General features: G+C 43.3%; 1 protein-coding gene across 1 annotated transcript in view; it reads right to left on the bottom strand.

Moving 5' to 3' along the window:
* Window positions 1-6,749, bottom strand: part of LOC101096891 — a 339,394-nt gene extending 332,645 nt beyond the window's left edge. The window contains exons 1-2 of the mRNA XM_045058641.1: window positions 6,523-6,749; window positions 6,125-6,333 (exon numbers count right to left, since the gene is read on the bottom strand). The gene's annotated coding sequence lies outside the window, so the exon portion shown is untranslated. The remainder of the gene's footprint in view (window positions 1-6,124; window positions 6,334-6,522) is intronic.
* Between the last annotated feature and the right edge of the window lie 6,515 nt (window positions 6,750-13,264).

Genomic DNA, 13,264 nt, shown 5'->3' with positions numbered 1-13,264 from the left:
AGCCCTTTTATATCCATCGGTCCTTTGCTGTTGTCTGTACTTTGTAGCGAACTGGCACTCATCCCAGGAGGAGCGGCTGAATTTCCACCTGCCGCTTTCTCTGGGCGTCTCTTCTGGGTCTGCTGACTACCCCCCGGGGGTGGGGGGTGGGTACCTCTGTGCCCGGAGCCCACTGCCAGCTTGATATCAGCCCGTCCCGCAGAGTTAAGGGGACAGGACCTCTCTCCATCTGGTCCCGTATCTCTAGCACAGTAACTGCCTCTCGGTAAATGTGAATTTTTCATTGAGTTACTCAATGACTCAATGAAAGGGAAAAAAAACCTCGACCTGCGAACTAGATCTCCGGCATCCCCCCCAAAATCACGGCGGAAGCGGCTTTCAGGGCCAGCCGGTGTGCGTGATTCCAGTACTGGAAGCATGGGCTTAGTACTTGTGCCCGAAGGAGGCGGTGTGCCCAAAAACTGGATTTGGGGTAGAGCGGAGTCTCGTGCGGGTGACAAGCAGCACACGTCACGTGGTGCCACTTGCAGAACACGCTCACCACCGTGGTGTGCGTTCTCTGCGTCTCTTATTCCGTCGAAGCATTTGATCACATCGCCATATCCCCTTGCAAGCTTTTCCCAAGCTGCACTTAGCACCTGGCGCCGTCCACAGGCCCCACTTAGTCCTAAATTCTCTTGCTGCCATCATTCAAACAGCTTCTGAAGCCTGATTTCCTCCACGAAGCTTCTGACTAATTGGAAAAGAGGTAGCAATTTCCCCTGAGGAACAGCACCCCCCCCCCCACCACCACCCCCTGCACAGGACTTTCTGCCAAAGGCCTGATTTCCTCTGGACTCTGACTCTGAAAACTTGTGCTGCACACAGAGCTTTCTGTCTGAAAAGCTAGGTTCAGAGAATACAGAGGACTTTGAACTATCCCTTCCCCCCCGCACCCCCACCCCAGCCCCCAGACCGCTAGGGCCTTCAAAGCTGCTTGCTTTAAGTGGAAAAGACACGCTAAACATTTCAAACTGCAAATTCTTCCTTTGGTTTAGGTTCACCTAGAGTCAATGGTTCGATAACAGAGACAGTTTTTAAACTTTTTTCAACGTTTATTTGTTTTTGAGAAACAGAGTGAGACAGAGCACGAGCGGGGGAGGGGCAGAGAGAGAGAGAGAGAGTGAGAGAGAGAGAGACACTGAATCCGAAATCCAAAGCAGGCTCCGGGCTCTGAGCTGTCAGCGCAGAGCCCGATTCGGGGCTCAAACCCACAAACCGTGAGATCATGACCTGAGCCGAAGTTGGGACGCTTAACTGGCCGAGCCACCCAGGCGCCCCAACAGACAGTTTTTAAAATGAAATACTTTTGGAGCATCTGGGTGATTCAGTCGGTTAAGTGTCTGACTCTTGATTTTGGCTCCGGTCATGATCTCACCGTTCGTGAGTTCGAGCCTGAGGTGGGGCTCTTCTCTGATGGTGCAGAGCCCTCTTAGGATTCTCCTACTCTCTCCCTCTCTCGGCCCCTTCCCTGCTCATGCTGTCTCTCTCTGTCTCTCAAAATAAATAAACTTAAAAAAAAAAATGAAGTACTTTTGATGATCTCGCCTGATATTACTTCGATAAGGCACGATTGATAGCTGACACTCTTCTTGGCCCCATCGTCTAATGCTGTTAATTCATAAGGAACGAGAAGGTCTAGGACATGAGACGTTAGTCTTACACTAAAATGTGAAGTTCCGTTGTCTCGTGAATGTGCACTTCTGACTCACATTGTACAAGCGAGGAGACTATGACAGCTAATCCAGATCAAAAATGTCCCATTTGATTGCACGGTAGATCCCAGACAGAAAGCCGATAGCTCTCTCCAGCTTTTAGACTTTCAACTTGGGCACAACGTCTCACCTCAAAGAAGTATATTAGGAGTAAATGTGTGAGGAAGAATTTGCATAGGTCGTGTAATGTTTCCTTCGTTTCCTTTGATTTGTGAAGCTGGAATCACTCAGCATCAAAACAGCCATCAAGACGCTAAAGTTGGAGGGCATTTTGTCTGTTCAAAATACAACTGGATCCATAAAAAGACCGACATCGTGGATTTCAATGTCTTTTCAACACCTTTCCCGAGGACACACCTTTTTTTTTTTTAACAAGATGCCATTATTCTGCACATCTACAAATCCAAGCCACTGACATGCATTGATACTCTGTGTGAACGCCTCTTTGATCCTCTGCAAAATGTTATAGTAACCAAAAAGCAAAAGCAAAAATGAACGGAGGGAAGCCCTGAGGAGCACTGTTTTATAAATCAGGATTTCCATGCAATTTATAGACGAGTCCCACTGAATACCATGTTAGAATATGAATGCGTATCAACAGAAGTACCATAACTCATGATGTTTATGTATAAAACGTGCCACAGAAATCATTTATCTACCTGTAACATATTGATATCTCCTACCTACTTGGACGCATTGAGGCACAGACTCCTTTCGTTTAAGGCACCCCTTGATCATATGCTGCATGCCATTTGTACTGTTGTATTTCAGGCCACCAGATGAGTACAATGAAGTCTATTAGTACACAGAAAACAAGTTCTACAACTTCTAGAAGAATCAAAGCATCAGGCAACGAGCAGTTACTGGCATTTGACATCATTCGATTCTAAAAATCAAGTGTCTATCCTTCATTAAATGCTTGGTTAGATTTAGTGGGTTTTCTCTGTGTCTTGTGTCAGCCATGGTAACTTTGAAAACATATATCTGCTTTATTGAGATATATTTCACATACGGTACAAATCGCCCATGTTAAACTGTACTATTCAGTAGATTTTAGAATATCCACAGACTTGCACACAGCCAGGGTGGCATTTCATTTGGCTATTTTTAGAGATTGGTAAAGTCGGTATCGGGATAAATTGAAATTTTAGGGAATTCATTTAAACCATGTTAAGGTTTAACTATATGTGGCAACCTTTTTGCTCCTCTTTTCCTGGTTGACGAAAACCATATTATGAAGTGAAGAAGAATTAGCACATCCGGTTATATGAATAATTGCTAACATTTAAAGAGCATAGACTCTTTGGCACGAGCAATGTTAAGTGTTTTGCATGCATTATCTCATTGCATCATCGGGACAACCCTATGAGGTAAATACTATTATTATCCCCATTTTAGAGATAAGACAACCAAGACTTAGGGTGGTCACGTTGCTTGTCCAAGGTGAGCTAGAAGGAGGTGGAAACCGAACTCCTCACGTTTGTATTACCTTAACCTACCGAGCCCATACCTCTTTCTCCACATTCTGCGGCCTTTACTGTTGCCAATTAAGAATCTCCACATGGGGCGCCTGGGTGGCGCAGTCGGTTAAGCGTCCGACTTCAGCCAGGTCACGATCTCGAGGTCTGTGAGTTCGAGCCCCGCGTTGGGCTCTGGGCTGATGGCTCAGAGCCTGGAGCTTGTTTCCGATTCTGTGTTTCCCTCTCTCTCTGCCCCTCCCCCGTTCATGCTCTCTCTCTGTCCCAAAAATAAATAAACGTTGAAAAAAAAATTAAAAAAAAAAAAATCTCCACAAAGCACAATGATAAGCTTGCTCATCCAATGCACCACAGAATTATTTAATACATCAGAAGCAAAGACGTGCATTGTGGTGTTTATAAGTACAAGCCCTGGTATCTGGCTTCAAAAAGTATGGTTTTACCAGTTACTAGCTTTGTGAGTTTCAGACAAGTTACCAACTACTAAGTTACTCCGTGTCTTCGTTTCCTCGTTTGTAAAATGGAATATTAGTATTGATATTAGACTAATATAGTTAGAGATCAGCACATCAGAGGTGCTCCATACATCATTTACCTTTTACCTAGTTGACAAAAGCCTACCTTGTTCGCAGAAGAAAGGAGAACATGTCCAGATGAAATCTTATCATCTGGTTTTGCCAAAGAATGTGATAACTTCTGGGAACCAGGACCCAGCTACTCTTTCTCTATTTGAAATATGACGCAAGCTGGGGTGCCTGGGTGGCTCAGTCGGTTAAGCGTCCAACTTGGGCTCAGGTCACGATCACACGGTTCGCAAGTTCGAGCTCTGCATCGGGCTCTTCCCTGTCAGCACAAAACTTGCTTCAGATGCCCTGTCCCTCTCTCTCTCTCTCTCTCTCTCTCTCTCTCTGCCCCTCCCCCACTTTCTCTCTTTCTCTCTCTCTCTCCCTCTCTCTCTCTCTCTCAAAAATATATAAAACCACTAAAAATTTTTAAAAAATTAAAAATTAAAAATATACGATGCAAGCTGTAGAAACATTAAAATTATTCTAGCAATGTTCCAAGGGCAGTTGTAATGAGTAATATTTTGAATTCTAAAGCAGTGGCTCCTCTTATCCTTCTGGAGGTTAAGGCTCCGTTAAGGCTCTGATGAAAGCTGTTATGAACTTCTTTCAGAAAAATTCAAATGTGTACATACAGGTAAGTGTTTGCATATAATTGCAGGGGTCGAGAGATCCCAGAGGCTCATGCCCCACAAAAGAGCCCCTGCCTCTGAGGGAAATGATTGAAATCCACGTTCTGTGCCTTTGCCAACCAAGGGGAAGATCTTGAAAAAGCTTTACAGCATCTCCAAATTAAATATTCTTCCTTTCCCCTTAAAATAAAAGGATTTGAGCAACTGATCTCTAAAATTCCTTTTAAGTCTAATTCCGTAATTCTAACTTCTGAATGACATAACAACTTCAGTTAACCAACCAATTTCGGTAATTTATTATTCTTCTCCCTGGGTTTCTTAATTAATATTGATCTCGCTTTACTTAGTGCTGCCAATTCTGGAGGAAATGGAAAATTACCTTAATCTTTATAGGCATCTTCGAGATTTTGAATTTCTAATTTGCTGCCCAATTTCATCCAAGTTTGTATAAGTGAAATTAACATATTTATGTACTCTATCAGTTATTTGGTTATTGATACACAAATCATGATCTGAGCCGTCTACATGTAGATTATATGGATAGTAATTCAATTCTTCCTGAAAAATCCTCATTACTTTGAGGGTGCTGGTCGTCTAGAACTCCAAACATCAGTTATCAGCCCAGTACTTGACTAATAATATACTTTGTGGATCACTAAGCGTTAAATGTAGTTATTCTAATAATAATAATACTCTCTACATTTTTAGAATCCTGTGTGTCCACAAATTCCCGTCATGTACATCAGCTCAATTATCATGACCACTGTTTTCTTTTTCTTTTTCTTTTGGAATAAATTTGGATTTTCAGAAAAGTCACCGAGATAGCACAGAGAGTCCCCATAGACCCTTCACCCGGCTCCCTGTAGAGGTTAATATCTTTTGAAGAGTATGGATTAGGCAGTTTATAGAATGACCTTTAATTTGTGTTCAATGTCAAGACTAGGGTTATGGTTTGGTGGGGAAGAACACCAGAGTGAAGTGCCTGACTCATGACATAATCTCACTGGGTATATACTATTGACGTTACTTATCATTGGTAATGTTGGCCTTGATCACTTGGTTAAGCTCATATTTGCCACTTTTCTGCACAATACGGGTACAAATTTCCCTTTTCCTTACGCTTCACTGGAAGCAAGTCTTTAAATACAGTCCATCTCCAAAGGGAGAAAAATTAAGCTCTAACTCCTGGAGAAGGGGTGTATCTTCATTCGGTATTTGGAACTTTCACAGACAACCACTTTTAAAAGCACATACAAGGGGTACGTGGGTGGCTCAGGTGGTTGAGCGAGCAACTCTTGATATCGGCTCGGGTCACGATCTCACGGTTCATGAGACTGAGCACCACATCAGGCTCTGTGCTGTCAGTGCAGAATGGGCTTCTCTCTCTCTCTCTCTCTCTGCCCTTCTCTCTCTCTAAATAAATAAGTAAAACTTTAAAGTTAGTTAACGAATTAATTAATTAAAATATAAATGGCATACAACGGTTTCCCTTTGTTTAGCTGAGGACTGGGCTCACACTGACCAATCACACAGCTAGTAGAGCTAGCTTGCAGAACCAGCTTTTCTAATTCCAAGCCCGTCCATTTTTCCATGACACCATAGCATCTCTATGTAAGCAAAGGTTTGTCCCGTGTTTTAGTGGGAGTCCAGCAATACGCACTTAAGCTCTATTTTGTTTTGTTTTGCAACTTACATACCTCTTAGTTGATATCACTTGAGTGCAGCCAAAAGAGTCAATGTGGTTTCCAAAATCTGCTGCCGTGTGAATGGTGTGATCCGGGAGATCCTGGTTTCGTCTGGATCCACTCTCTTTTCGTTCTAAGTACTAGTCAGTCTGCTGTGTTCGCAAATAGATCTTTTTCCACTCCATGGCTATTCAGTTAATCAAAATAGGCACTTCCTCTTCCTATAACGTTAATAAAAGGCAAAGTCAACAATTCTAGACCCTGCCTCAGATTAAATCAAGATTTGTTGTCCTCAGACTCAGTTGGCAACCTACTAAAATAAATATCCATCGAAACGGACTTCCAGAACTCCGCAGAGTGATCTGGATTATCTAAGCAATCCAGACAAACGTATGGATCAAGGTCCTTACCTGCCCGGCGTCAGCAACATTCTACACGTCGCTTTGGTTGCAGACATCAGGCTTCACAGAGCTGTCAGCTGGTAATGATTTTCAGTCCCAGCAAAGGGAAGCCAAATTGTAACAGGTGACACAAAGGGGAAAGATTCTGTATCGGATTACTAATTCCCAAGAGCTACCCCAGGTCACTGGACTTCCCACGTGTGAAGTTCAGGAATTTAGAGACATTTTAAAATTAGCATTTCTTCTGGCGCAATTACTTGTCTTATCAGTCATTCAAGTTTAATAAGCACACCTCGGCTTGCAGTGATTCACTAAACCCGTGGGAGAGTTAATCCAGAGTGACAGGGTCCCCGCCCACCGGGCACTCACATTCTAACACAAAGACAACAGACCCACACCGAAATGGGAGACATTCCATCCGAACACGAAAGGGAGGGTTTGTTTTATGTCGGTTGTGTTTGGGGGTTCTGAGCTTTTGTTGTCTACTTTCGAGATGTGTGTGTGTGTGTGTGTGTGTGTGTGTGTGTGAAGAATGAGAAGCAAATCACAAACACTAAGGGTTTAAGGAACCAGGGGAAGGAAGCAGAGTTTGCTGGTTAATTTAAGGTTCCAATATTACATGTAATACACTCTCTCAGGTGTTGCTGTGCCTCACAGCAGAAATACGGAGATTTGCAAAAACAGAAGCATCAAATACCCAAATTGCTATGGACTGACCCTGTGTACAGCTCCTCACAATCCCCATCCTCTGTCTTTTCTGCCCTTCCGTTCCCTGACCCCTTGTCCTGCAAATGTCTTTAGTCTGCCTTCATGTGAGGAGTCACATTCCCTAAAGAGGTGGCAATTCGGGTGTGGTGCTTCTACTGGTAAAGTTTCCTTACGGGAGCTATTAGCATGGAGTCGGTGACTTATCTCTACCGGATATTTTCTCTCCACCTTAATTCTCTAATCTGTCAAATGTGGATAATGCTTATAAGTTTGTCCTGAGAATTAAAAAAGAAATAAATTTATACCTAAAAGCATTTTGTAAACCGTGCAACCCTATTCACATGTAAGAAAACACTAAGGGATCTTTTATTTAAGAATATATACAGTTTCCGGGGTGCCTGGGTGGCTCAGTCGGTTGGGCGGCCGACTTCGGCTCAGGTCACTATCTCGAGGTCCGTGAGTTCGAGCCCCACGTCGGGCTCTGTGCTGATGGTTCGGAGCCTGGAGACTGCTTCGGATTGTGTCTCCCTCTCTCTCTGGCCCTCCCCCGTTTGCGCTGTGTCTCTCTCTGTCTTTCAAAAATAAATAAATGTTAAAAAAAAAGTTTAAAAAAATAATATATATAGTTTCCAATCAAATGGCAATCATCATTTTCAGGAATCACCTCTGTTCAGGAATTATCTCAATTTCGGGCCATTCTCACGAATTAAACTACTGGCGTATTGTCAGAGATCTTTAAAATTGACTACGTTAAAATAAAAATTAACGATGTATTATCTGTAATAAATAAAATGAAAGGCTTGCTAAATTGGAAAACACATAGGTTTATTTTCTCGTTTTTTAAATTGTGACTAAATATACATAATATAAAATTCGCCACCTTAACCATGTTTTAAGCATACAGTTCCGTGGTTTTAAACATAGTCACACTGTGGTGCAACCACCATCACCATCCATCTCCAGCACATTTTCATCTTCCTCAACCAAAACTCTGCATCCATTTAAAAATAACTCCCCAAGGGCGCCTGGGTGGCGCAGTCGGTTAAGCGTCCGACTTCAGCCAGGTCACGATCTCACGGTCTGGGAGTTCGAGCCCCGCGTCGGGCTCTGGGCTGATGGCTCGGAGCCTGGAGCCTGTTTCCGATTCTGTGTCTCCCTCTCTCTCTGCCCCTCCCCCGCTCATGCTCTGTCTCTCTCTGTCCCAAAAATAAAAATAAACGTTGAAAAAAAAATTAAAAAAAAAATAATAACTCCCCATTCCTTGGGGCTCCTGAGTGGCTCAGTCGATTAAGCGTCAGACTTCAGCTCAGGTCATGATTTCACAGCTCAGGAGTTCAAGCCCCGCATCGGGCTCTGTGCTGACGGCTCAGACCCTGGAGCCTGCCTTGGGTTGTGTGTCTCCCTCTCTCTCCACCCCTCCCCTGCTCTCTCTCTCTCTCTCTCTCTCTCTCAAAAATAAACATTAAAAAAAAAATTAAAGATATTAAAAAATAACTCCCCATTTCTCAAACCCCCAGCCTCTGGCAGCCCCTCTTCCACTTTCTATCTCCACGAATTTGACTCTTCTAGGGATTTTGCATAAGTGAAATCATACCGTACTCGACATTTTGTGCCTGGCTTCTTTCACCTACCATTTGTCCTCGAGGCTTATCCATGTTGTAGCATGAAACATGGAGGGTTTTCAGTGAGAGATTCCAAAGGTTGAGTTCCATCTCTGCCACTTGCTAGCTAAGTGAAAAAATCATAGGTGATTTAAGCAAAAATAAAATTGTCAAGGAAATAATTTGGTCAAAACAATGAAATGAATCAGTAAGAATACATGAACACACACGCACACACACACACACACACACACACACACATATACACTTACCAGCAAAGCTGACTTAATGTAAACAAAGTGTTTCACTCTGGAGAAGCAAGAAAAATTTTCTATCTGGTACCATTCACTGTTTAGAACGTTTTTATGCTTTTTTTTGTTTGTTTGTCAAACATGTATGTATCTATATAGGAATATATGTACACATACATATAACAACGTCAAACTCAAAGGCCAGAAATAAATTTGTATCCTAGTTCTAGTTTTTTACATGCATAGCTCAACTTTGATCGAGTTCCTTTTATAAATTGTAAAACGGTTACAAGTTCTTAGCAATCGGGGAGAATCCAAAAATGAATAGAGAATCAGGGACAAGAGATAAATTACACTTGTTAAAAATTAATTGAGAAAAGGGCATAAAAATTCATGAAAGAAAACACCTCAACGAGAAAAACCCCTTCTGAGTCCTCCACTGTGTATATTTGGGATTTAACATTCTTTGGGAAATAGCAAAAAACATTTAACAACAAAAAAAAATTAAGGATGGAATGAATACATCCAGGGAGGCCAACAGCGAAATGCATACTTAAAAGTGTATTTATTAAAAGCGAAAACACTAGGGGGGCCTGGGTGGCTCAGTCGCTGATTAAGTGTCAGAGTTCGGCTCAGGTCATGATCTCATGGTTCGTGAGATCGAGCCCTGCGTCAGGCTCTGTACTGACAGCTCGGAGCCTAGAGCCCGACTCCGATTCTGTGTCTCCCTCTCTCTCTCTCTCTCTCTCCCCCTTCCCCACTCGCATTCTGTCTCTCTCTCAAAAATAAATAAACATTTTAAAAATTAAAGAGAAAAAAGCAAATGCACTAAGGACAAGTACTCACCACAGATACACTTACAAACACTTACAAATTCTTGTTGCTGTTGAGTGGCAGACTGTTTCTTCCTAGAAGTCGGGAAGGAGCTAAAGTCCACGCAGATTAATACACGAGCGTGACCGGCTGCTTTCTGCCTAACAGGGTTTGGTTCCCATTTCCGGCCATTGTGAGATCACCCCATTTTCGACAAGCAGACTTTCCTCGTCAAGTTCAGCCAACAGTGATTCTGGTACTTTGAAGGTAGAACAAAACTGTCCTTTCCCTTCATCTGCTGGGAGGAAACGCTCGAAGATAATTGTGTGAGAATCATCTTTTTTGTTTTTGTTACTTAAACCAATCATTCATACTAAAGCTGAGGTCTCAATCCTGTCTGTATGGGAGGCTCCTGGGTGTGGAGTTTCTTAAAAACACTGATGTCCGGGTCCCAGCCCCGGAGATTCTAGTTGATGGCCTGGGTGATGCTAACACATCAGTACTTTTAAAAGCTTCCTCAGTGATTTTAAATGCACCCGGGTATGGGGCGTCTGGGTGACTCAGTTGGTTAAGCATCCAACTTCAGCTCAGGTCGTGATCTCGTGGTTTGTGAGTCCAAGCCCTTGTATGGGGCTTTCTGGTCTCAGCATGGAGCCTCCTTGACATCTTCTGCCTCCCTCTCCCTTTGCCCCTTGCCTGTTCTCTCTCTCTATCAAAAATAAACAAAACCATTTGAAAAAATTTTAAATGTATCCAGGTTTGGGAATCACGGCACTGAAGCTCCCCATACCCATAACGTTTCGTTTTGTTTTTTTCTTCCACGTTGCTGCTTGTCTCTTTGTGTCTCTCACCAAGTACCCCAATATCCCAATCAATTATAACTGGTGCTTTCTGTGTAGCGGCTGTCCCCAAGAATGTTATACCAATTCCCCTCACTGATCTTCAAATTAGACCCTCCAGATACCCCCCGGCCCCTCTCTTGTCACCAACATGGCTTTGATCCCACCAGGTCAATGGTTGGCTCCTCAAGAGTCCTCAAATCTGCTCCTGTCACTTGTGCTATACTTACCATGGGACGATCGGATTTACGTATTTATTGAACTAAATATGAGTGCAAAAAGAGAACGTGCTTTCCAGGAGAACTGAGATGAGTACTTTGTTCAAATCAAGGCAAGTCATTAGGGGGAAGAAAAACTGTCAAAATAGATACGGATGAAAAGATGGTGAAGATGGAGAAAACAACAAAAGTCAGAAAAAATAAATAAAATCTAGATAATTTCTGTACTTAGCACGTTCCACTTTAAAGAAATATAAGCTGGAAATCATAAGTGAAGCATTAAGGGGGTAATTTATTAAAAAGAGAGAAAGAGGGGCGCCTGGGTGGCGCAGTCGGTTAAGCGTCCGACTTCAGCCAGGTCACGGTCTCGCGGTCCGTGAGTTCGAGCCCCGCGTCGGGCTCTGGGCTGATGGCTCGGAGCCTGGAGCCTGTTTCTGATTCTGTGTTTCCCTCTCTCTCTGCCCCTCCCCCGTTCATGCTCTGTCTCTCTCTGTCCCAAAAATAAATAAACATTGAAAAAAAAATTAAAAAAAAAAGAGAAAGAGAGGGGCGCCTGGGTGGCACAGTCTGTTGAGCGTCCGACTTTGGCTCAGATCATGATCTCACGGTTCATAAGTTCGAGCCCCACACCGGGCTCTCTGAGGTCAGCACAGAGCCCACTTCAGATCTTCTGTCCCCCTTCTTTCTGCCCCTCCCCCATCTGTACTCTCCCCCAAATAAATAAGTGTTTTTTAAAAAGAGAGAGAGAAAGAGGAAGACAAAGGAAAAGAAGGAACCGCAATCATGATCAATAGAGAAATTAGCATCTCTACTTCAGCTGACTCGCTGAAAGGAACACATTCGGATGTTGTTGTCTATCTCCAGAAAAACAAAAACAAAAACAAAAACAAAAAACAAAAAAAAAGACTTGGCGTGTGCGATAATGATGTTGAATAAATCAGGAACAGCAACAAAACCCACTCTGTCTCCTCCTCCACTTCCTTTTCCTCCTCCTGTGCCATAAATGATGCTCTGAAAACGGAAAGAAGGAAGAAGCGTGACACATGAGTGAACTTAACCTGTCAGGTACGACTGCTGAATAATAAAGGCGTGAAAATGTGCTTTCGAAAACACTTTCAGTCAACGCTGTTCCAAGACTTACCGGTGACGGGAGGAAAAAACACCAGTGCCAAACTCTGCATTTTTTGACTTTTAGTCAAGTAGTTGGAAAAAAAAGACATTTCCAAGGAAGTGAGTGGGGTGGGAGAACATGGAGGGGAAGAAGAACATTTGAAGGGGCAGATGAGAGAAGTCTCTGTGCCAAGCGAGTTTACCCTTTGTGGGTTTTGCTTAAAACAAAGCAGCACGCGCTAGGGTGCTCCCAGGGCACAGGTCCTGCAATTCACTAACTAAAAGGGCACCTCTTGCGGCGCCTGGGTGGGTCAGTCGGTGAAGCCTCCGACTTTGGCTCAGGTCATGACCTCACAGCTCATGAGTTCGAGCCCCGGATCAGGCTGTCTGCTGCCCGCCCCTCCCCGACTCACTCGCACACATGCACGCGCGCGCGCTCGCTCTCTCTCTCTCCGAAAAATAAAAATGAACGTTAAAAAATTTTTAAAAAGAAACTAAAAGGGTACCTCTTGGAGGTGCTGGTGAAGTCCATAAACAAAAGCCCTGAACTTAACACAGACAGCATGCACTGCCCAGAGCTGGGGCAACAAACGTGAAATAATAGCCCAGTAGAAAAGAAAAAGACAAATGTTGGGCGTGTGGGACAAAGGTTTCATTCTGTGTTCATCTTAGCAGGTGGAGGTATGTGGCCCTTACAGTGATTTCTTTCAATCAGATTTTAATGCAAAGCCGGATATTTATTTGACAGAGTAAAGTCCTTAAAAAGCCCTCATTTGATGCTTCGGATTGATTTGTCATTATATCCTAAGTCATTGCCTTTGTATTAGACTTAACAACATGTTAACATTGTATGGAGAGAAGGCCTGTTTCTACAAGCAAATTCTTCATGGAACTCAGAGTCGCAGGCAGGAGCTCTTACCCACACTCAACCGCACACACACACACTCTCAAACACACACACACACACACACACACACACACACACACACACACTCTCAAACACACACGCACACACACAAAACTTTTACATCCTTAAAACTTGTGGAAGCTTTACAAGAAAAGTCAACAGGGCTAGTCCTTTGGGTATTTTTTTCCCCTCTGCCTGGAATTTCACCATGGGCTCTGAAAAATCTTGTGAATTGTCACGTATTCATACCTCCCTCCGTACATCATCGCAACATGTTGCCAACCTGATTCTGCACTCTGAAAAG

This window comes from Felis catus, chromosome B2 (assembly GCF_018350175.1).
Source record: "Felis catus isolate Fca126 chromosome B2, F.catus_Fca126_mat1.0, whole genome shotgun sequence".
NCBI lineage: Eukaryota > Metazoa > Chordata > Mammalia > Carnivora > Felidae > Felis > Felis catus.
This window is presented reverse-complemented; position numbering and strand designations above follow the sequence as displayed.